A 24,274-nucleotide genomic window follows, 5' to 3' on the forward strand; every position below is an offset into this window, starting at 1 on the left:
CATAGCCTTGCGCGCCGCAGGATGCACCGCGTGCATCCGCGCCGATGGTGTCCGGTAGCTCGCAGCGGTTTAATCGACATCCCGCGAAGAACTTTTCCATCGAGCGTATCGCTCCGCGAGCGCGGGTTCCGAGCAGTTAAACAACCAACGCCGTATACACGGCCGCGCGAGCCGCGAGCTCTCGTGAGGGAAGATCATCTTCGATCTTCAAGGTCGACTGGATGCGGCTCCCTCGAGGCTTTCTCGAGGAGGCGTCGAATTCGTTCCTCTGTTTCCTTCGACGCGTAGCTGTTTCCCTCCTCTTCCATCGTAGTCGCCTACGTTCAGACGCCCGCCACAATTTCCTATATACCAGTCGGTAACGGTCACGCCGAATTTCTCTCCTCCTTTCTTCACCGTTCCGAGCTATGGCGACACCCAAACAGGAACGAAGGTTAACCTTCGACTTGCTGTTGGAACACGGTGGCAGATCGGAGGTACGGATCAACACTGTACAGGCAGGAAAAGGAATTGAACGAGATCGAGGATGTTATCAGGATTTTGTCTTTCTTGTTCGCAACTTTTTCTCTGTTTTTGACTGTTGATGGCCGTATCGAGTGCCGTCAGTTATCACAGAAAATTAGATTTTATTATCTGGATTATTATTATTATTATTATTATTATTATTATACCTTCGACATCCGGGTCAATCGGATCTTCACATTTTCAGATCAGCACCGCCGATTCAAATTTCTTCTTTTTTTCCATTACATATTCGTATACCCTATCGTATAATGGGCTTATGGTTGTAAATAAATGGTTTGAAAAGGGAACGACTGCTTCGTTAGATGCCAAAGTATAAGTTCGATATTCCCGCCGCTGATATCGGCACCGATGAAATAGACGATTCTATGGACAAGATGGGGGAAGAGGAATGGGAAGAAGAGGCGGAATCGGAAAAAGAGAAGAAATCGACGGACGAGGAGTCCCTGTGGGATGTTATTGCCTCAGAGGCTCGGATCGACGAAGGTGAAAAGTACGAAGAGGCATTTTACGATGAGGAAGAAGTAGGTGAAGCGGAGGAGATACTTTCCACGACGGTTTCTACCGTAGAAAAGTTGGAAGAGGAAGCTCGACCGCCGGAGGAACCCGATCACGTGCTTCCCGAGATACCTGCAGAGGTGCGCATAAACCTGTCATTCTCCCTCGTTCTGCCCGTGGAATTGCTATTCCTCACGACCTTCGTGATACATTAAGATTCTACGCTTCTAAGCCCCCGGCTTCTCGCCGTGTCCCTCTACCTTTAATCCGCATATTTGCACATAATGGCTGCGGCGATTCGGGGTACATATTCTGACTGGAGAAGATGTAAATAATAAAATGGTTTCTGGTATATAACCTTCCGTTGTTCGTCTCTCTCTCTCTCTCTCTCTCTCTCTCTCTCTCTCTCTCTCTCTCTCTCTCTCTCTCTTCCTCTTTCCCAGCTCTTCGTTTCTGCGTCCAGGTTACGGCTGAACGCGAAGCGATTATTAGCAAGATAACAGAGCTACTGTCCGAAATGTCCGAGTTGAAGCGGAGAAACAGGGTGTTGGAGCTGTGGGTCTCCCGAAACATGAAGAAGGTCAGGTTGGAACGATCGTCGTTCGTCGTCCGATTGCCATTTTCGACGAGTCCCTATCGAACGTTACATAACTGTCGTTCTTTTCTTTTCTTCTCTTGCGCGAAAGAGCAATCGCGATTCAGCTTTGCCTCTTGTTCTATTATATAAGCGATCGTTCGCGTAGACCCAGCAAAGGATGACACCTTCGGACCCTACTAAAAGCGCCGAACAGATGGAAGAGGTGTACAAGGAAGCGTTGCGAGAATACAAGATGCAGGTCGACGATATACTGACTCGGAAGGCCGAGTTGATGTACGAGTTGCAGAGTTACACGCAGAAGGTACATTCGCTGAAAGAGGAGGACTATCGGGTATTCGTGGAATTTCAGAATCGCGAAAGGGAGGTGGCGGTGGGTCTGATCTACGCGAAAACCGGCAAGAAGATCACAGAGAAAACGATGAATAGTCTTATGCGTTGTCAGGTGTCTCTTTGTTTGTATCAGCGGTTATGTTATTAATCACCTGCGAACGAGCAAACTCTTGTGGTTGGCTGTGAACTCTTTTCTGTGCTAGATCGCGCGACGCGAAATCTTGGCGCGAGATCGTCATCGTTACATACTGCTACAACATCGTCTCGAAAACCTGAACGCGCGGCTAAGAATCGCCGAAACGTTGGGCGAAGGAATGACCACGATGGACTACGAGGCGCTCCATATCGCCAACGTTGGCTACAAGGATAGATTAGACGAAAGGGATCGAGAACTGGAGAAGCTTCGAAACAAGTACGTCTATCAGTTTCACGCGACTTATAATATTACTCACACACGATCCTTGTCTTTTTCGCCGATTAGAATCTCAGAGACGGTGAACGGTGTTGCTCAGTACAAGGAGAAAGAGGTGTGCATAGTAGAGGATATAAGATTCGAAGAAGACAGTCTTGACGAGTACAGCGTGGAGCGCGCCAAGGTTCGAGAACGCCTGAACAAAGCTCACGTGAAGCTCAACGAAATTCGGGATACTTTGAGACGGAAGAAGATCGAAGCAGGACTTTTAATAACTCCGTATGTTTTCCATTACTTACCGCGGAATAAAATTATTATTGTTTAGTTCGAATAACCGAGCTTCTGTTCAGGCAACAATTGATAGACATGGAGAAGACGATGAAAACGAATGAGCAATTGAAGACGAAGATCGGAGAACTCGAGCGCGAGATTCAAATGTACGGACCAGCGAAGCGGAAAACGAAAGCGATCCCAAGCGTGTCGGAAATGGCGTTTCTATAAAAAGAAAATGTTTTGCAAAACTTTTATCAAAACTGAAACTGATACTTACAGGAGCATAATGACGCAAATACATACGTTATTCATTACAATTGTACATAGTGTACGTTGCTACGTTGTTTCTAACATTGTACGCTCGTATAAAACTGGTCGGCTTATCTTGCGAGCAATTTATAAACGTTCTCGTTACATTCGAATAGAGACTCGCAATTCTCTTTTGAAATCGTATTAATTTGATCGGTCGTGTCAGGCCGCCCACAGGAGTTTCAAGATCGATCCTTCGACACGGTCGAGGGTACGTATTAATCGAATCATCGAGATATCCCGAGGTATTTATCGTCAACTTTTTTCTTTCATCTACGCTGCTACAAGGTTTCACGGTGGAGAATCGTATTAATTATAAGGCCAGACTGACAAGAAGCGCAACTGCTTGCGAACTTCGGGGAGATTTACGTTTCGTCGCGTGCACGCGACATGCTTTTCCTGTGGTTGCTGCGACGAGGAGGACGACGCAACCGTGTAAGCTGACTTTAAAGTCTGCAACACTCTTTTCTTTCCGCGCGTACGGGACGAAAGCAGCGAAGACGTTGTAAATTGGCTGCTCGAGGGAATATTAATTCTCTCCCTGCGAACGCCACGGCGGCCTGTCCGTTTCGTTAATTAAACGATAATCCCGAAGACGTACTACACACCCGATGGTCTCTTGTATCTCGTAACAGGCATCTCTCTTGTTTTCGAGCAAAAACAGAGCGACGTAGAACGTACCGAACGTTCCGCAAAGTACTGTAAAATTCATATTCTATCTTGCTCAGTTTTCAAAGTTCTCGAGTTTCCTTGACAACGCGAACCATATATCTTCGCAGGTAGAACTTCACCGAGGAACTTCACGGCGTGGTTTCATAATCGCCATTACGATGGTCGATGAGTTATCTTTAGATTAGCAAAACCGCTTCATTGTCAGCGTGTGGGCAGTCTCATTCATTCATTCGTCCACCCACTCGGGAACAGGATTGTTTAAAAGATTTCAAAGGTTATCGTGCACGCTCACGCTCGTTCCCCTAGCCCCTGAGTCCCGGAAAAGAAATCGCGCCTATTAATTTCGCGTGGGCGTAGAATGTACTTTGGTTCACCAGATAAAATCAGACGGGGGCGGTCCTCCCTCCCGCTGTTTATATCGGAAGGGTGCGACATCGATTTCGGGCCAATTAGGGCCGACGACGGGGCCGTTGATTCTCTTTAGTAATTTGTCCGTAGACGGAATTGATTTCAGACCGACGGGGAATTCGGATCGACGGTAAGATGAATTGTTGTTCTCTCTGTAACTATGGAACGATTCTGTTTGATCGGATGATTATTTATGGTATATTTAGCATTTTCGAATCGACGGGCCGTCGACCGTTATTCGTTGGTCGGAACTCGTTTCGCAAATAATAACGTTTAACAACCACGCAAGTGTTTATAACGAACGCTTCTTTTACGCGCGAGGAATTACGCTTGACCACCTGTAATAATAAACGTCGCGACAATCTCTTTGCGACGTGCTTGCTAATTTTTCATCGTCGAACGGCGTCCCTCTCTGCGAACCGTTAGAAGAATTCGTATTCAGCGCCGACTACCTGCTAACCTGACGCGATCCAACCGATATACCGAGGAAATTCTTTCCCTTCTGTCCCTCCTTAAGGATTCCACTTTCGCGCTGTCTCGTATACCTGACTACCGCCGACCATACGAATCTTCCCAGAAACTCTCTCGATTTTCCTCGAAGCGCATCCCACAGTGACACAACTACAGGGTTCTCCACAGTGTATCTCCACGCTGAAGAGAGTTCAATCGAACTGAACAATAATTCCACGTTAGAACAGAGAAAAGAAGAGCAAAATCCAATTGTTTGCGTCTAAGACGCAAATGTACTACTTTCTTTCCGTTTCTGTTTCCGCGACATCAGCGGAAAAGTTGGCTCGTGCGAGAGAGTCGCGCGACAACCAAGTCGAATCTCTGGCGATAAAGAACGACGCCCTGAGCAAGACGTCGCGTAAACCGAGTGGCTGGTCAAAGACAACGGCAACGCGAGACACAGAGAGAAATCCCATGGCAAATTATGCAGATCCGAGATATTTGCATTTCGTTAGCATACACGCCGCTCGTAGCATGGTATGGACTTTCATCTATTTACCATAAAAAAGTCCACGGGTACCCAATCCCGATGGATCCCTCGCGTTGCTCTCACGCCGCCGCCTCGCCCTGTCTCTCCTAGCGACGAATCGATCTCACGACGCTTCATCACCGCGACGGCCACAGCGCCGGGAACTTTCCCAGATTTTAATGCCAATTTTGCGACGTTTCGCGTTTCTAGTCCCCATCTCTGTACCTCGTATATTCGAACACGAACTGGGACGATCGATCTGTCGTGATCGCTTTATTATTCCTTCAACGGGATTAGAATTACGAAAACGGCCGGCCGCTTTTAACCAACGAACAGTGGTAACGGGGTGCATAACAAATGCTAGACCTAAAATCTTAGGTCACCTGTCAGAAAGATTATTTTTATATTTCAGATGCGAATTCACCGTTTCTAGCAGCTCTTTTACTAAATTTTCAAGCAAGCCAATTCCACTGTCACTATCGGGGAACCGTTGACGTACCAATCGACGTTTTCCCTGTTTCGTCTATTTCTATGTTGCTAATCATAAAAATGATCAGCAATAGAATTATATATAGTTCACAGCCTCTTACTGGAGATTTACCAAATATTTCCGGCCGTCAACGAATATTCTTTCGTTTAAGCAGCGGCTAAACGGTTAAGCGTTAATGAGAAATGCAAATTGACCCTTAATTGCTCTGCCGAGGTTCTAAAGTATCTGAAATGGTGCAGAATTGTCTCGGCTAAGTTTGAAATTTCAGCAGCTATTGTTCCGCGAGGGCATCGAATTGTCGAAAGGGAAAGGGAGCGGAGCAAATTACACCGTTCGAACGATGTTCCGTCAGAAAACGGTCGGCCGATCGAAGAAACGAGGCGGTTAACGTTTCAGCGATACGGGCGGTTGAAATTTCGCGAATATAGCGCGGCAATTATGCGAACGCGGAACCCTTCCGTAAAAGGGAAAACGCGCGTTAAGGAATCGTGTCCATTCTCAAGGTCGACCGGTATTCTGCTTACCGGGGCCCCTACACCGTAGACTGCATAACGCGTTTCTATTACGCGGTCAATTGCAGCGATTGTTGCGTGTCTCTCGCAATCAGCGCTACCGAGCCAGCACGCGTGTGCTTTCTCTTTCTCCTTTACTGCCCCCACCGCCATTTTTCCTCTTACCCTTTCCGTTTCTCGATCAAAAACCGTATCCTCGGCTCGAGAAAAATAGCGGTAAAACACAGGCGCTCGAGATTTATGGCTATTTAAATTATGCTGCGCCGTTTCTGTGATCTGTGCTCCACGGGGAATAGGATTAATTTAACGCGATTAGATATCGAATGGCCAGGATGTCGTAACTACGTCGATACCGGTTGGCGCGTCTCGATAGAGCGTACGATCGTTGAGAAAAATGGCGAATCGCAGTGGGGCTGCCCATGGTTGGCAATCTGCGAGTACAAGATTGACGTTTAATGCCTGTCAAAATAACAATACCGACGTCGGGGAGATTAGACGGTGTGCGCAGCAATAAACGATCGCTTGTCACCGTAATCCGGGTGAAACGAAACAGCAGATAAATCACGTAGCGGCCACGGTTCGATTCTTTACTATTTTTTTGCCGATTTCACCGTGGATCTAGTCTGTTACTCGAAATTAATAGAGATAGGAATTCGGACTGGCTCGTGCTAACATCGGCTACAAAATTTGTTCTTGGCTTATCCGAAAGATATTATATATGTACTTTTGTTCAACGTTACATCGACCGATCGGCGTTCTCTATTAACTAAGTTCATTCACTAACGTGTCGAAATAGACGAAACAATTTTAATATTCGTTTTCCAAACATTGTCTGTTTTTATAATCCTTCCCCGTGCAAGATGAGAAAGTCTTTGGTATTAATCTTTGAGCTGAAATCCCGGGCGATAGAACGTCTAGAATTTAGCAACCGTAGATCTATAGAACCAGGACAGAGGCAGCCGAGGTTTGATCATCAGGACACAAAGACAGCTTTCCGTGGCGGTTGCACCACACAAAAATAGCGTAAGCACGGTGATAAACTAACGAGAAAACTATGGCTACGATGTGTTTTCGTCGCGTAGCTTCCAGTCGAGGATCGGAAAGCGGAGCGGCCACGTACGTGACACGTATCGCGACGAGGAGACAATGCGCGCGGGACGATACGCGGCGCGCAGCGATTTAAATACACGCGCGTGCATACCTTCGCTTTCTTTCGCGACAGCCCCCGGCGAGCGAACACGTAGTCGAGTTCAGAAGCCGCGTCGCGGTCTCGCGAGTGAACGCGATCAGCGATCATCATTGCAGCGTTCTCAACTACCTACTTAGGAATGGTTTAATGGTAGCGATCATTGAATCGACCTCGAAGCAGCGGCATCGCGACGATCACCGTCCTTGACAAAAGGCAAGGCAGATGGTCAGCAAGTCGATAGAACGTCTTTTTCGACATGCACGCGGCACGATGGAATGCGCGATGGCGCGTGTATACGACTCGGCTTTTTTTCTTTCAAACTGGCCAAGAACAAGAGGAATGTCGAACGCGTGGGAGTACGGCAGCGTTCGGAAACTTTCTACGAAAAGTGAACGGGAATCGATCATTGTTCGGGTCGAATTATGTACGTTCTCTCCTTCTCTCTCTCTCTCTCTCTCTCTCTCTCTCTCTCTCTCTCTTCATCTCCGTTCGCGGCTTTGTCGAAAGAAAAAAAAAACAAACGGTTCGAGGGGTCCCGCGAGGAATATCAAAAGTCCATTACACCGTACCTGCGGACATATTTCAATCCGCGCCTGTTTCTCGAAAACACGGAATCGCGATTTTCGCGTTACGTTGGTGAACGAGACACTGGCGATCCGTAAAGTCACGCGAAGACCGAAACGCACACGCGCGATATTACGTAAGTATACTCGTAAACATGTAATAAACGCGGGGGAACGCCGCGTTTTAGTCAGATTTTATGGGACGCGCGGGTGCCGCGTGGGTGAAGGAAGCGAGAAAGAGACAGAAAGAGAGAAGGCGGGGAGGGGGGGTGGGTTAGGTCTCGCCAGGATTTTTATGGTATCGAGCGTGTACATCTCTTTGTGGCGGGGCCACCGATGTCCACGATAAACTTTCGTGTGTATCTGTTGGAATGGTAATCCGTTATCATTGGATTTCGTTTTATTGCGATCGTATATGCCATCAGGAACGATGCCGAGAGACCGGCGAAGAGGTGAAACGAACTCGAGGAACGTCTGTTACGATGCGATTACCAGATTAGATCTAAATAAAGCTCGTTAACGTACATTTAAGAAATATTGTCGAGCACCTGGTATAATTTCGTCGGTATAAATAGCACCTGTGTGTTGGAAGATTCATTAGAACGGGACACAGCACTTTCTACCGTACTTGTACGAACCGGTATACCGGTATGGAGGTTGAGTTGATTTCCTTTGGTCCTTGAAAAGATTAACGCTTTATCGTAGACGAGCCTACGATTAAAAGATTCGCCGCGTAATTCTGTTGTCATCGCATAGGCAGTAAAAGAGCGAGCGTTCCAACTGACTACTAGACGGGATACCTCGAGCGGTGTCGCGCGCTAATGTAAATTCGTCACGGAGTCACTTTATCTTCGTCGCGGGAATTCGATGTGATTAACGATAACATTCGATTTGACGGGAAAGAAAGGTATCGCTTCGCGTAGCAGTAGGTACGCGACACGCGAGGAATTTTTCTTACACGTCTGAAACCCGCTCCATCTTGGTACCGGGTTTCGCCATTAAGCGACTTTTGCTCTTATTTATCATCTTCAATTTCGCATTCCGGTATATGGAAACGAGAAACGGGCTGCGCGGTGAAACAAACGCTACACGAAAACGAGATTCCCGGGGGTCGCTTTTTGTCCGGTTTTTTAAAACGAATTCGCGCTACACCCACCTCTGTGGAAACGTCGCCGTGATGAATTGCTTTCACCCACTCGACGATCCGGATCGATCGAAGGGGAATAAACACCGTCGGCTTTTGGGTAGACGTCCGAGCGAGCGTTCCTGTCCTATTTTTGCTTTCGATCTCGAACGAAATCGGTATCGCGCGAAAATCGCTCGAGACCGACGAGAAATTCAACACCGGTTTAGACGCAGCAACGCGTTAATTATCTGCTGTCTACGGTTGGAAATTTCACACAGTGGCTATCGCAACAAACCAGAAAACCAATATAGCGAACGAGAGAGGAAGAAGGAGGCCGGAGAAGGCTGTGCGCGGAGAATAAAGAAACGCGGAGAGGAGGATAATAGACATAGATTATAGCGGCCGGTGGGGGTTAGACGGCGTTGCGGAGGAACGAAAGAAGCGGGGTAGAGCGGTCGTTTGCCTTGGATCGCCTTCGAACCGGAGAGTCCGAGCCCAATCCCGAGCGCAAACCCAAGCTCGATCCCGATTCCGATCCCGCCTGATTTCCGTCCGCGTGCATTCCATCTTGTAGGTTCGGCCGCGTTCGGCCGCCGTCGGGTCGACTCGGTCGGACCCGCCGTTGCTCGGCAGCCCTGCTCGGCCACGCTGTCGTGCAACTTCGGCTACAGTCGTGTATCAGCGCTCGCGCGGTGTGGATGGCGGAACGCGTCTCGTTCCAAGACTCGACGATGGAATGACGGTGTCCTTTTTGCCGTCGTTACGGGACGCTAAGAAGGACGCTTGTTCGCGTATCGACGTTTCGCCTGCCTCCGCGTCGACGTCCACCGTGAATCCATGCCCGTTATCGCTCCTCGCCTTTAACGAACGAAGAAGAATAACTCGCACGTGGTTCTACACCGGGGGCAGGATTCAACCGGCGCGTTAACGTGCTGTGCCGTGTAACCAGTGGATGTGCGCGTTCGATCTCTCTCTCTCTCTCCCTCTCTCTCTCTCTCTCTCTCTCTCTCTCTCTCTCTCTCTCTCTCTCTGTCTGTCTGTCTGTCTGTTTCTCTCCCTCTTTCTGCGTTGCTCTATGTGCCTTCTGCGAATTCACCGACCGGTCGTCATCCTGGATAACGCTTGCCCGTTGGAGAACCAAGGTAGCGCGTAGCAACCGCAAGGAAAGCTAGTCAACGCTCCGATCAACAGGTGGGAATCTGCGGACTTACAGGTATTTATTTGTTTCGCTTTTTTTTCTCTCCATTACACCGGTCCCCAGCAGCTGGCAGCGAACTGACAGCTGCTGTTTCCACCGTGAACACCGCGAGCGGCTGCCATACTCGCTCGAATTACACGGACCCGCGAATCCGAGATGCCCCAAGGGTGGCTCTTATACTTACTTGCGTTCCGCAAGGAACCGAGGGAGAACAGTTTATTCGTGCACCTGCCGGTGTTAGCCCTCGTTCCCCGTCCGCACGCCGGTGCGCTCTCCTTTTTCCTTTCGAAACCGTAAATCGAAGAGAACGCTCCACGTGCGAACGGGAAATTATACGATCGTTGCATAACCTCAACGTAATCGTTCGCACGGCAATGCAGACCGCGTTATCCTGAGAAATGCCTCTGCTCTTCACACCGTATCGCTTTTAATCGTTCCAACGTCGAGATCGTTTATTACGACGATTCACGCAAATAGGAACGATTAATTTAACGCAAACAGAAAAAGTAAACGATAAAGTAAAAACGGAGTTCGTCGTCGCTGTTTTTCTTTCCACGTAACGTTTAATCGAGAGACTCGAAACGTGTAAGTCGCAGACAGTGGATATATAATACATATATCATGTTTACATGGTGCGCCCTGAATCTAAGTAGAAAGGAATCCTCGGGGGTTTTCACGGGCCGCATTCCTCTCGTTTGCAGAGGTGAACCGCGCGCGGATAACGATCCTTACCGGATCTCCGGTGTTGGTGCGTTGCTCGCGAGCGCTGCGGCAGAAACCAACTCGCAACGGGATACAGCAGCACAAGGAGCGTGGATCCCCGCGATTGTATGTACTCGCCATTAACAGGACGCTAAACATTCTCAGGGAATTTTTCTCACACGCAGACCTCGATCATTTTCCGCGCGGCGCATTGTTGCGCGCACCCGCCGCGGTATTCGCAATCCCCACCCTCGTTTTCCATCTTGAACAGAGGCGTTCGTGTTCGCGGCTCGAGAAATTCTGTGTCGGTAACTCGTACCTCCGAAGGCATTAGCCGCGGTGAAACGTTTCGGGTCTCCTTGGAAATGTAGCTGAAGTGGTCTCTGGGTATCTCGTGTTTGGAGAGTGACTCGAACGTGAACGTTGAAAGAAAGAAGGAATTTGCGTCGGATACGGGAACGTTTTTACTTAATTCCTGGTATACAGGTATAGTCAAGCGAAACGACTCAAACATGTTTATCCGAGCGTATTGGCCTGTTATCATTTTTCTATCTAATTATTTAAAGGTTTCCACTATTATCGCTTCTCATTTGTACGATTTCATCGTTCAATTTTAGTCCCTGTTTTTGAACGGAATCAACAACTGTTTTCCGACTCTCAGATACATCTACCAGTTCGTAGACCTCGAATCGATCGATTTCTCAATGAAAAATTCATCGAAGCGAGCTCTCTGTGGCTCGCGTTGACGCGGCCTTGACATCAACACTCGATATATAGCCTCGAGTGCCTTGACCTTTTCGTCGATAAATCCGTGGGTTGGTGGTTCTTCTTCGCGTCGTCGAAGGTCGACGACGCCACTTCCTTCTCCGGCCTTTCGACACGATCGTTTTTTCAGCGAACCGCCCGGAGATACACCAACCGGCGGAACTCTGTCTCCGTTTTTCGTTCGACTCTCCTGCCGAAGATCGAATAATTAACTCGATTCAATAGACCATTGTTAGCTAACGACGAAACCGGGATAGAATTAGAGTCAGCGCGGTTCAATGGGAAATATCGTATTGTCTCCCGATGACCTTGAGGCTTATACTTGTACCTGAGCTGTAGCGAAAAATCAGTGCGAGAAACACCAGAGCACAGGTACATCGCGAGGGTTACAAAAGTAGCCAACAATTGTACTCGATTCCTTGGTTGGTTGGTTGGTTGGTTGGTTGGTGCAATTGAAGGCTCGCCTCATGAATGAATCATGACCAGGTTTAAGAACAGGAGGATCGGACCGTACGAGGGACCTCACGTGCCACCGGCCATCAATACAGGTAGCTACCTGCGCTTGTTAATTATGGGTCCGGGCAAAAGTTCGAGGCATAAACCGAGGTACGCCCGGTAGGTACCGAGGCCCGAATGCTACGCTTGTTAAAATACCATTAACTAATATATCGATCCGAATTAAAGTGAAAGCTCTCGTCTGTTCATCCCGTGTCTTTTACCATCGTGTTTCTTCCTCGAGCAGCTTTTTCTATTTCACCTTTGAACAATCGTAGACGCTAAAAGTTTGAGATATTTTCTAGTCTTAAAAGAAATCAGGCTTTTTGTAAATAAAAATACATCTCTATCTCTCTCCTTTTCTGTTATTCTAATAGTTGAACTTGAAAATTAAAATATATCTCTAATAGAATAACTATATATAGTAGAAAATTTTGTTTTCGCCAAAAGGTAAAAGTTATTTCAAATTACGTACAAGTATGATACGGTACGTGCCTATTCGAGTAACTAGATACCACGAACGACCAAAAATGATCGAAAGAGAATTCATGCGGGTTATTAGAACAATTACAGATGCAATGAAAGTAGGGTAACGATACCAGTCTCACCGATACTCGGTTTATATAAACACATTTCGATAATGAATCGGATTCGAAATGTTCTCGAAACGTTTCAGTTCCTGTCGTATTTTGACGCGTCAGTCGTCCGCTTCGTTAGTAATTCGAACACGCGTTTTCACGCGAACCCCTTAGATTCGTTGGTAAATATTTGTTAGATATTACGCGTCGCGGCACGTTGTTGCGTACGACGTGTACTATCAAGCGCGTCACGCGAATTCTAATTTAATCGGCCGCTAATATATCCTAAGATACGAAGCCGCGTACGAAGGTCTTCAAGAGACGCACAGAGTGAACAGTACTACACACACACATGTACATCGCGTGCCCCTTTAATAGACGTTCGATCTTATCGTTGAAACATTTGGGTCGCAAGACCAGTCAGTCGCCAGTCAGATCGTGGCATTTTTTTGCTCCAAGAAGTATCGGGTATCAAAGATCCCTCAATGAAGCGAGTTCGCGTCGCACTTTCTGGGAAATGCTACCATGACGAATCATTGAACGAAAGTATCGCGTTTCATCTAGCGAGTATGAATGGAAACACAAAAAAGCGTTATCGCGAGACGTGTGCGCTTTCCTGATAAATTCTTAAATAACGGAATTTAAACACTATATTTACAGTGGTACATTCTTACGTTTGATTGTACAGCATTAATTCCATTATATACAAGCGTTATATACAATTTGTTAGATGGCAGTTGCTAATCTGTATATTTAATTTCTGTTTTGGTTGTTACAATAATGGATAAAGATGAATTTGAAGATGAAATTTATAATAAATTATCAGATTTATCAAGTGATTGGATGAAAGCGTAGTAGACAAATTTATATGAAACGGATAGTGATGGTAATTCTAAAGGTAATTCAGAGGAGGATTCTCTGAATTACTGGTTATATAAAGGAAACTATTTCACCGGCTACCACATAAAGAAGCAATGCTAACAGTACTTATGTACGATCCTTGAAAATGAATTCTCGAAAACGTTAAAAATTTATAGTAAATACACATGTATATAACGACAGATTACAGGAATTTAATGAATTTTTATTAAATTTATCGAATGCTTTTCTAGTTGTTCTTAATCAAAGATGAGAAAGTATAAATATCAACCGGATAATAGCTCGAAGTTATAATTGATAATGTATCGTAAGCAAGTTATGCAAGGTTGTATGCCTTTCACTTTCTATTTTCGATAAATCATAATCGCGCGAATTTTCCTTGGTTAATGATAGAAAACAGATTGCTCGGATATAAATTACGATGACGCGAGATTCGATACAATTAGGACACTACCTGTTTTTGTTTTCACGCTGAACGTTATATAATTCGTACTGCAACGGTCCCACGGCATTAAAAAAAAATCGTGCTGTTACTCGTTTCGGTGTGTCTTGTAGCGTGATGCAATAATTACCGGTATGAATAGGCACCGATGTTCGTTTTTTTCCTTTTTCACTGGATAAACTTAAATTATCGCTCGATCCGATTTCGAGATCATTAACCGTTAATCAAATTGTTACCTTTTTTTTTCTATTCGCCACCTAGAGAGGCACCGCTCCGTTCGATTGGTACTCTAATATATATCTCCTATTTGATCGTGTTGCACAGATACTATAATCTATCTTTCTCATAGCGTAGGCAGAGCCATCGAATACGTGTAATTAGTATCGGTCCAAGTATCAACAGTTGAAATTACGTATTCTTTGCAGTTGGCCTCGTAAAAGTAAATATATCATATCTATATCCCCACTTGCTTACACCGTGAAAGGATCAACGACGAAACGGGGGGACGTAATCGCCAGCAATAGTTATTCAATTACCACATTCGTTGCATGGAATCTTGCCTCTCGGATCTCGACAATGTATCACACTTTCGTCTCGTTCAATTATTCAGTATTATGTAAATTAACGGCAGCGCGGTGGTTTTTCAATCCACGTGGGAATCTCGCCGTAGCGTCTGCTCGAATATCGGCCAAGGTATCGGAGAAATCGTTAATCGAAGCGAAAGAAGTTCACCGAGGCGGAAGGTCGGTGGCATCGATCGGGCATAAAATTCTCGAATAGATTCTCGCGGGCTGCACGTATCGTTTGAGATCGTTGCGAGGGAGGTCTGCCTCTTTCTCGATCTGTTGCGGTAAATATAGGTTTCTGGCTCTTCTCACCGATCGCCGGTGGAGAACGGTGGAGATCTAGTTTGACTGGAACACGTTCCAGTTTCCTCACCAAGTTGGAACCATTCTGGGTTATTGGTACTCGTACGAATTCGAGCGATGTTCGGTGTCTCCAGTCCGGCGTTCTCACTGCCCCGAGAGGGTCGTTACGATAGACACGAGAGGCGAATGGAAGGTCTGGAGGAGGCCAGAGGCTCGTCCCGCTGCACCGCCACCAATTCGTATTAGTATCAAACACGAAGGGGGGATAGGTTATGCGGCATGACGAATGGTCCGATCATTAGTGACTTGCTAATCCAGGAATTGCTATACGAGGGCACGGATTTTTCTGCCACATGCAAGCGTCTAGGGGAGGCTAAGAAAAAAAAAAAAAAAAATGATCGAACCGTGTACAAGTCAGATCCACTGGGGCCGCCGTGCTGGCGGTCGTGTACCGTAAATTGCCCGCGCTGAAAACAATAATAATCGATGTTTATTTGCTCGCGTGGTTGCGCGCGTTACTCAACGTAGGAATCAGGCGTTGCGTTTCAGTATCTCGTTCGATGTATCGCTCGAAGCGGGCAATTAGAGAATCGTGTTTACTGGCAGTTGAGAGGAGAACGCATCGGGTATCAGGGACGAGAGGGAACCTCGTGTTCATACTTAACCCTTGTCCTATCAGGCTCTAAATGTTTTGTAAATTACCAGCTAGCGTATTTCAAAAGGTGTATACGTGAATCATGGGCAAATTGATCTACAGTTTTAGATGAAAATAAACAAAATGTAATATTTATAAAGCTAAGGTGATCCAGTTTCTAATTATATTTGAAAGGGAACTCTCGAAATCTGGTTAAAGGTAGATATTTAAGGGGACGCGAAACTGGTGAATGATGATATCTAGAGCGGCGATCTGCGATTAACTCGGTCGACGACGGTCTAGCCCGCGTATCTCGATGCATCTCGGGCATTTCTCTGCCGTGGTCGTTCGTTTCTCTATCCGGTCGGCCTCCTACCGTTTCGCACGTCTGGGTCGGTCGCTCTATAGGAGAGCAGCGGATGCTCGCTGGACGACGAAACCGGATGTCCTTCGTGGTGAGAAAAAGAGAGATTAAACGGGGAGTAATGTAGGATAACGAAGGGAAGGGATCGTGTGCCGTGCACGGTGAATACCGAGGGTAAAGGAAGGAAAAGATCAGCCTAGCCAATAAGTTTCGCATTAATATTTCTGTTGGCAGGCAATAACCGTTCGACCGGCGGCTATCCGGAGCGACTATAATACAGTCGACGATTGAACCGTAATCTTGAGAAATCGATAAGATTGGGAATGTCCAAAGGGATTCCTGTCGAACCCCCCCCCCCCCCCCCCCCCCCATAAACTATTGCTCGCGCGTTCTGATATTATATGTAATATGTATGGTTATTACCGTGGTATTGGGTGTTTATGATGGACGGCTCGATAATCTTCCCAATGCTTTAATACTAAACTGTTATTACGGTTTAAGTGGCGGAATATTCTTTGGTATCGAAGCACTTGAACTTACTTGCTCGACTGCCGTTCAATCGTTCGAAAGGTGGATACCTATATCTCTAGTAAATCCTTCGGTATCAATAAGGATAAAGAGAGCTTTTCTGCTATTGAATTCCATTTATTTTAACCCTTTTAGCACCGAACGACGATATATCGTCGTTCGGTGGACTTGCCAGAAATACCAACGACGATATATCGTTGCGCCTCCGTTGGAGCCTTATTATACTCATCATAAGAGATCTCTGTCTCAAAATAACTTTATAAAATGTTAATATGGTTCAAATACGATGCAATGCAAGTGAACAAATGTTTATTTCACTTAACTTTTTGTTATATCTTATACTGATTAGTGCCGAGCGCTTTGTATATGTGAGCGTGGTGAGGTAGAGACGGGACACGGGATATCCCTTGCATATCCGTCGACACGAAATAGTTTCTCTATACTATTCTCTATATACTAATCACAATCTTTACGATGTTTATAATAATTATCGGAGAACTCAAGTGGCATCCGTGCATTGATTCGGCGAACCTAAAATCTTTTTCAGTCTTTCTTGATACTTCTAACGTGCAGTCAGTATTCAAAAACCGTCAACGTTTTCATAGAGATACAATTAGAAGCAGGAAATAATATCAGTTTTGTTGCTACCTTTTTGAAAAAAAAAAAAAGAAAAAAAAAATTTACGATCCATTTGTGTAGTAAGACCTGTCTGACGCTTGCCGTGCATCATAGCGTTATCCTTTCGTTTTGTTATCCGACTTCCGCTATTTTATTGCAAATTATTGCAAAATGCAGTGTCTATACACTATACTATCTGATTTATATAAAACGATGACCAAACGATGATTTTTTATATGTGCAATTATGTTTTGAAAATGTGAAATTACTTTGTACGATTTTTATAATGTCTTATATTTATGTTATTGTTATGATTTTCAACAAATATCGAAACACCATTGATATCAATTTATTCTCCATTCATTTCGCAGTATACTGCTTTTTGAATTTTGTAAATATCACGCCTACTTTCGTTTTTACGAGCATTTTCGCAAACCTCTACAAATTCGTCGATTTGGCCCGGTATTCTTCGCCTAGGCACGCTTCAGGCGCTCGGTGCTAAAAGGGTTAATAGAGAACGTATGAAATTTACTTACATATTTGTACGTTTCGTATCTTGTTGGCTGTTGGATTGCATCAATTTCCCAACGCGAATAAATTGACGCGATCGGAATCACTTTTGTACAAGCGGGGGGAAATATATTGTAACAGACAAAGATATTTGTTACTCTCTACTGGATAGGAGAACGAAGATATTAGGGTATGGAAGACTGCTGCAATTCGAACTGTTTAGATTAACACCAACCGGACGGATTGACTCGCGTTATCAGAGAGAGAGAGAGAGAGAGAGAGAGAGAGAGAGAGAGAGAGAGAGAGAGAGAGAGAGAGAGAAAGAGAGAGAGAGAGAGAGCCTTGAAACGTCCGCAAGGTATGCACGTTCACTTGCACGCCGTCCAACTAAATTTAGTTCCAGCCACGTTGCTTTTCTACCATTGTGCTCGAGGTAAGAAAAGACCGATTTAACCGCGTGTATTCGGTGCATCGAGACAGTATGATCGCAGGATCGCAGATACGAGCTCAGGTTCGATGTGGTGACGATTTATAATCGATAATAGATAACGTCATGGACAGGGTTCATTTGCGACAATGACCGATTCTTCAAATGTCGATGAATCGGCGTACAAAGCGAACAGCTTCTTCGAGAAAGAAATTTCACTTTTATGATGAAACCGTAATGTAATAAATAATTAATGGCTTATTCTTGTTTAGAGAAAAGAAATCATGACGCGTTATCCGCGTCTACGATTATGTCTATAAAAATCTGAATAGTTTACAGTATAAACAGTGATGTACATGATAGATATTTAAAGTCGTAGAGCAAATTCAGCTCGCCTTTTTCATACGGAATCACCGCCTACGCGATCGTAACGTGATTGTAGGTGACAGCCTGTACATCATTCGCAACATTTAGTATTTAGTAAATCCTGAAGCGAAGCAGAAAAGCCAACCGTGGTGCCGGATTCGTGCGAATGCAAAGAAGATAAGTTATCTCGAGCAGGACCGTGGACAAAGGAAACCGTCCATGGCAACAATGGCGGTGGATTTTTCTCTCCATCGGGTTAAATATTGTCCTTTCCATAGTCAATACGTTATCTGCTCATTTCCATATGATAGGTCAATGATAAGGTTTGAAAACGTTCACCGGTTTGCGCGACCGCGAGCAGAGTCCGGTTCCTTTCTTTCAGCCGTTTGTTTCGCGCTCGAGCAAACTCGATCGCACCGGAGAAAATCAAACTTTATCGAGGTCGGTGATCTCGAAAAATGATGGAAGTCCTTGGCTGAAATAAGGCCACGTATCGGCTCTTACGGAATCCCAATAGCGATCTACGCAATCGGCTCTCTGGCGAGAGCAATCGGACAAAGAGAACACTACCTTGGACGAGGAGGGGGAAGAAAGTCTTGTAATTAAATAAACCGTCTTTATTTAGAATCCGGGATCTTTAGTTAACTTTGTCCCTACGGTTATCATCGAATTTATAGGCGACCTCTCCTGGATACGAACGATCGTATCGTTTTATACGGCCGATTGCGCAACTACAGAATTCTTTGTTTCTTCTCGCGATAACGGCTGGCTGTACACGCACTTTCGATGATTTCCGTACGTGTGTAGTAGTAGGTAGCTACGATACGGAATTCTCTCTTCGGAGGTAGAACGAAAATTCGTTTGTATGGATCATTCGTATCGTATCGTTATGCGGGAAAGGAGATTCCAGTTGAAACCAGCGGCCGATGATAAGGTTTCCGCTATTCGTGATGCACCGAGCGAAATTGCACTTCGCTGTTAGAGCTTTTATCTGGTAGCAGGGATTGGATCGCGGGTTCGATAGGGGAGCGACGATGCGTGGACGCCGCTACGCTGATTCCGATACCCGAACCGAGCCAGTATAATACCATTATTACTTTAATTAGCGACCGCGAGATGCGCCCAACCGTGCTCTGTTATTCGACCTGTAGTGTTCGGTACACGGAACAATGATAACGGTTTAACTAGCTCTTGCACATCCCTTTATAATGCAATCCCTTTATAATAGTTGCGAGATCGATAACAATTCGCTTGCTAAGCGTATTGCTGGACATATGTTTAGATAGAAGCGTTCATTTGGTTCTTGATTTGGAATGTCGGAGATATTTTTGTTGCATTACTCGAATGTTTGAAACAGATTGTCGCATTGGTACAATGAGAATGTTTTTTTATAACACATTTTTTAATAAATACTTGGAGTATAATTATCGATTGAAATTTATTTTGCAAATGGAATCGTCCTTTTACGCTTATCTGGAAAAGACCACGTTTCGTGTAGAATGTTGAAGTATGCGCGTGTTTTATCGGAACAAAAACGTCGGAATCCCCGAGAAAGCCTGTACAAATTCATTAAGCGGGATTCTGTGAAATCTGCGCGGCGATTTCTTCGCGAAAGGTATTTGTCACGCTTCGTCGCACCAGCAGGATCGTTTCAGATGTTTTGCGGTTGAATCCTCCTTTTAACGCGTCCACTGTTAAGAGATTTCCGAGTTACCGAGAACCGTTATCGAAACATCATTTTCCCTTTCCACCCCATTGTAATCGCGATAATAAGATATTGGAATTAAGAAAAGCGCCATGCTAATGTTTCCTGTCCGTATTCCCTGGGGAGTTGCGCAAGTCGAGTTCACTTGCGACAGACAATTCCCTGAATGTCAGGCTAAACGGTTCACGATCAGAATAGCGCCACAATGTAATAACCCGAGATCACGCCGCGGCAAGAAATCCACGACAAATTTAACCGCTTTGTTACACTGACCGCTTCGTCTGGGAACCGCACCTTCGCGTCCGACCTCGCGTGGAAAAACCTCGACGATTAGCAAACTGCCAATAACTCTTCGTTCGATCGTTTGCGGTTCTCGATTATTATACAGTATTGGATGGAAATGGATTTCAGTAACCGATAGACTAGAATAAGAGGAATTACAGAATTTTATCCAAGTTTTTCTTCGATTTAGAGATATGAGGATAATTCCGAGGAGCCTTCCGCGTTCCAATCTTTATTTCATAATTGAAAATTCATACTGGAAGTATTATGATATTTTAGGTTCCCGAAAGTAGGTTGTAATATTTAGCAAAGATTTTCGAAGCGTGAAGAAGTTCCACGAAGATCTTCCGGCAACCAATTTCGTTCTCGCTGGCAATTAACCTACATATGAATCACCCCATACTGCCCGGAATCCACAATAATGGATTAGGGCGAGCCGCGCGGGACGCCAGCAACTTTCTGTCGCTCGTTGTTTGCATTCTCTTTCGCGCCGCATTATGGTGTAGTAAATGAAAGAAAGGCGAACGACAAAGCAGGTTCGTCGAATTCCCCAGGCCGAGGGGAAGTGACGAAACGCCCCTGAGAAACGATTCTATGGTCCACGGGGATCCGGATGGCTACGCGGAGCACGGCATTGTTGCAAGCCACGCAGGTACTCGGTTCTGCTTATTGACTTAGACTCTGAACCAGTGTAAATAAAGGCAATGGCAGAATCTCTCTCTCCTCCGTTCGCATTCACTTCACCGTGATTTCGATGCGAGCAACATATAGGCACGCCTGTTATATCGCCGGTTTGCACTGAACTGTGCAAGGAAGGAATGCTTTCCTTCGAACAGGGATTTACCGTCGCAATAATTTACGCGACGTTTACAACGGGGCGCTTGTCGATATTTGTCGGGCGTTAAACGAGCCTGGCCGTCGGGAATCGCTCGAGTTTCCGTCGCTGGCAGGGGCGCGTTAATATCGCCGCGAGGAATTTTTATACACGGGGATCGGCGGCAGAGGTGCCTTAGACGTAGCCAAGTCGGTATAAAAGGAAAAGAGAAGGGGAAGAGATACTCGAAAGGAAGAGAATTTGTTGGACGAGACGAATTTGGCGATGGAACGTGTCGCGATTGCCAAAGCGTTCCGGTCGTAATTGCGCGATGATTTCTAGCATAGCGATGATAGTTTCCGTTACCGTTTCATACGTACCAAGTAGCATCGTACACACCTTCGGAACACTTTAATTGGATGTTTTGTTAGATAGTTGTTCGTACTAATATAATAGGATAAACTAAAATAATAGGATAGATAGGTTCTTACAAAGTATGAGGCTGCGCATTACGTTCTCCGCTATGACATCGGAACAGTCTTATAAATGAATAAATTATATATTATTTATACATTTTCATGTAAAACCATTCTATAGTTCATTATTCCTTTCCGTGATTATTTGGGGGTAATTCAGTTTTAAATGCGTTGAACAAAAATCATGTTATCTAGTAGAATGCTGTAGAAGTATAGTAATTTTCTTATCGTGTTAAGGCGAAACCTCGTTATAGGATGTCGTGTTAACAATTTTAGAATTAATAGTGAATAAGGGAAAGATCGTTTATCTTCCACAACGAATCTGTAAAAGTTTTCCACCGACGTTACTTAACGGTATACGCTCATAGAGAGAAGCTGCGAAGCACGCTCGTCCCAGGCTGACACAATTGGGTCGCCTCGTACGAGGGATTCGAGAAACATTACTGGCCGCGGTCGGTATCTCTAGGTGGCTATGGTATCGCGACTATTGTCCGTCGTCGGGTCGTGTTACGCGAGTCAGACGCTTCCATTCCGAGCTCGCGCCACACGCATCGCGTTCTCTGGAGCAGATGCTAACTGCATTCCGTTCGGTGCATATTGGCGGAGGTACGTAGGCTCGTTTTACGTCCTCGTAAACGGGAAATTCATATCGACCGGCGAACGTAATGGACGTAGCCGCCTGGGAACGTATAGGAATGCGACGTGGAATTTTTCATCGTTTACTTCGAATATAGTTGCGGAGTTTATCGAGGAGAAGCACGTCCAGTTGGTGGTTAACTGGAGTAGCTCCGTCCAAGTAGCTCTGTCGAGATGAAAGTCTGTCGTCCTGTTCATCAGTCGGCGGTGGTTTTTCGCTCATTAGGTGGAACTAATTTGCCTGACGGCCGCTGGCTAGCCGAACACTTGGAACGTGTAAATTGATTTAAATTAGACGCGCTTCGAGAGATAATCAGATGGAAGGAAGTTCCTTTTCCTCTGTTAATTGCCAGGTGTCTATATTGTTTTTTCCGAGTTCGTTAAATTAAGAGGTTCGACGTTTCGCAAATAGACTGAAAAGTGTTGCGATAAGCATAGTTTGTTTCCTGACTGAAACGGTCGAACTTGTATCCGAATATGTAAATAAAGATTTGCGTGAAACGAAAGTGCATTTGCTTTGATTGCATTTCGTATCTCTGCTGCTCGATACGTGAACCATAGAGATTTCATAATCCAGCTCGTTTCCATTGTCTCGAGGATCCGCGTGTGGGGAAAAATCGGTCGCGTGATCGATGCCCATCGTGGCTTAATTAGCATCGATCCGACGGCCGGGAGCCTATTACCGGCCAGCTATGCAAATGATCGGGAACGTTCGGATTAATAATGTCTCATTGCGCGGCCGATAAATTTCGCCGGTGCTTTGAAGTTTCGCGTCCATATCGTAATTGATGTAATACGCTCACCATTGGCAAGGGTTACCGATCTGTCTCCCGTATGCGCGAGCCTGCTCCGTTCTCGATCGGGTGAGTGGCAAAATCTCCGTCCGCACGTACACGTGTGCGCTCGCGTGCGTGTGCGTCGTTAACGCGGTTAGAACCATTTAGCACTGTCATGCCAGTGGCTCGAGAGGTACCTTATTCCTGCGGCAGCCGTATCCTAACTTTCTCCCGATCCGGCAGTCTACTGACGCGTCTACTGCAAAGCGCGATTATGCCTGACCAGAGGAGTGACATTTGGAATGCTAATGTCGATTACCGGCATCGGACCGCGGCCGTATCGATGCCCGCGTGCGTTGAGAGTACGGTTCGCGCGTGGTTACACGTGCTTACCCACGCACTTGAATACCCGGGGCGTGTCGCGGGGTTTCGCGGCTGGTGCGTGCACGGCAGTACGCGTTACGCGAGGCTTAACCTTTCCCTTCCGTCCGTATGTACCCGAGCGTACGTCGTGAATTCGGATCTCGCCAGAGGGAAGCTAACTTGAAAGATGTTGTTCTCTGTCGCTTGCTTTGAAAACCTTGATGCTCGATACGGAAAGTTGGAATTCGGTTCTGCCGTTTCGAAAGGCACCGATTTAGAGCTGCTGAACTATGCCAGCGAACTAGCGATCTAGTCCGTCAGATGCACAGTTTAAATGCAGTTATCTATAAAACGCTGAAACGAGCCATTAAATGGCCGGATTTTTATTAAGTGACTTTCCACGTCGATGTTATCGGTGTGAAACTGTGCCGTTATCCAGCGTGTCTTGCGTAACGAACGTCGTCCCTCATGGGATCGGAATTCACGCAGAACTTGCTATCTCCCTGCGACCGTGATGACTTTTCTAGGCGAAAACTGTCTTCCGCGAGAATTAATACCTGTCTTTTAAACGTAATAGTCGCATAAGAACGTCGTTAAACGGCGAGAACAAATCGATTTCGCCGTGATTATCACGGTGAAATACACGCTACAAATATCACGCTCGTAAGAAGCCAGTTAAATTACCGGTTGCCCGTTAATTTCGCCAGCATTTCGACAGTAAAATTTCACCGCAGCCCATTCGTCCCGCCTCGTTTCGGGAAACTGGTCTTTAAACGAGAAACAGTCTAGTAGAACAAGTGATCTCGTCTATTATCCGGTTCGATTTCGCCTACAGAACACCGGGTCCGCGGGTGTTTATTATCCGTGCGGAACGAAACGGGGGGTTACTACTAATGGGTCTGGCGTGTTAATCGGAAGGCGATGAAACGCTTACAAAGTCTCCACAGGCCGAAAATGTCCACGGGA

General features: G+C 45.8%; 1 protein-coding gene across 1 annotated transcript in view; it reads left to right on the forward strand.

Annotated features, from left to right (window-relative positions):
- Positions 1-9,940: 9,940 nt before the first annotated feature.
- The window catches only part of Shrm (shroom), a 157,369-nt gene continuing 143,035 nt past the window's right edge, over positions 9,941-24,274 (forward strand). The window contains exon 1 of the mRNA XM_076905506.1: positions 9,941-10,094. The gene's annotated coding sequence lies outside the window, so the exon portion shown is untranslated. The remainder of the gene's footprint in view (positions 10,095-24,274) is intronic.

This window comes from Xylocopa sonorina, chromosome 12, assembly GCF_050948175.1.
Source record: "Xylocopa sonorina isolate GNS202 chromosome 12, iyXylSono1_principal, whole genome shotgun sequence".
Taxonomy (NCBI): domain Eukaryota; kingdom Metazoa; phylum Arthropoda; class Insecta; order Hymenoptera; family Apidae; genus Xylocopa; species Xylocopa sonorina.